This window comes from Sinocyclocheilus anshuiensis, unplaced genomic scaffold (genome assembly GCF_001515605.1).
Source record: "Sinocyclocheilus anshuiensis isolate Anshui unplaced genomic scaffold, SAMN03320099.WGS_v1.1 scaffold1024, whole genome shotgun sequence".
Classification (NCBI taxonomy): Eukaryota; Metazoa; Chordata; class Actinopteri; order Cypriniformes; family Cyprinidae; genus Sinocyclocheilus; species Sinocyclocheilus anshuiensis.
This window is the reverse complement of record NW_015552843.1, coordinates 1,258,145-1,259,676: the sequence shown is the minus strand read 5'-3', so window position 1 is coordinate 1,259,676 and position 1,532 is coordinate 1,258,145.

Below are 1,532 nucleotides of genomic sequence, written 5' to 3'. Positions count from 1 at the left end.
AAGCGGAGCTCTGGGGAGTGGAGGCGTCAGCAGGATGACTCTCTTAAACGAAAGGAAGCCTAACAGCACCCATCCCTAGGAGAGAAGCTCCTAAGCGTGGAACTCTCAGCATGACGACTCTCTAAAACAAGAGGAGACCTGACTACACTCAGTGCTAGAGACAGTTAGCGAGGCTCACAAAAGAACCTACAAACTCATATTACCGCCAAAGACAGAGCTCTGGGGAGCAGAGGCTTCAACAGGATGACGCTCTTAAACGAGAGGAAGCCTAACAACACTCAGCCCTAATTGAGAAGCTCTAAAGAGTGGAGGTCCCCACATAACGACTCTCTAAACCGAGAGGAGACCTAGCTACACCCAGCAAACTCCCCTAAATGAGAGGGAGCCTAACAACGCTCAGCCCTAATAGAGAAGCTCTAAAAAGTGGAGGTCTCAGCATAACGACTCTCTAAAACGAGAGGAGACCTGACCACACTCAACGCTAGACACAGTTAGTGAGGCTCACGATAGAGCCTACATGCTAATAGTACTGTCTAAGCGGAGCTCTAGGGAGCGGAGTACACTGCCTAACGACTCAAAGTAAGCTAGGAAAGCTAGGAGTACTGACCATGCTCCTAAGTGCCGAACAGAGCTCTAGGGAGCAAGCACTCACCCTCTAAAAGCTCTAGGGAGCAAGCACTCAACATACCAACCCTCTAAAGCAAGGGGAGTGCAATCATCCACCCTTATGGATCAGCATACTCAGTACAAAGACACTCAAGTGAGGGGAGTACTCGAAAGCTTGACCTGAAGAGTGACTTATCAAGGAGGCCCACAAGAGCCTAACAACCTAAAACAGCCACAGAGCTCTGTTGAAAGAGAACTGTGAACTGTGATCTCAGCATAGCGACCCTCAAAGGGAGGGGGAGCTACCAGGCTCATGAACAGGGGAAGCTCAACTCTCTCGGCGAGAGGAGCAGAAACCATGCTCAACCTAAATATTCACGTACCTGGGCTGAGAGGATGAGGAGGATCAAAGGAGGCTCAAACAAGAGCCTAACAACTCAAAAAAACTTGCCATTACACCAAGTCAGGAGCCTCCTTCACCAATAATGTAGATATCTCACATTATACACAGTTCCTATTCTGTAAAATAAAATAAAACCAAAAAGGAATTCTGAAAGAGAAAGCACTCCTCATCAGATTCCTTCCATGCCCCGCCTACAATCCCTGTGATCGGTCTGATTAACTGCCTCAGCAGCCGTGAGACCCGAAACGCGGGTGAGAGGCGCTCAATTCTCGAAGAGAATCAGGCATACAGGCATTCTCAACACGATCACATCTCGCAGCGTGGCTAATCTCCGTCGAGAGCCAAACACACTCTGTTCAAACACTAAATTCTCTCAAGAATCAGGCAAGAACAGAAACCGCCGCGAATGCATTGCATTAAGCTTGTTCAACTCCCTCGAGAGGCAAACGCGCTCGTGCAAACGCTGACAAAAACTCAAATACAGACCTCTGTTCTAGTAGTTCCGCGAATGCAAACAGTGAGC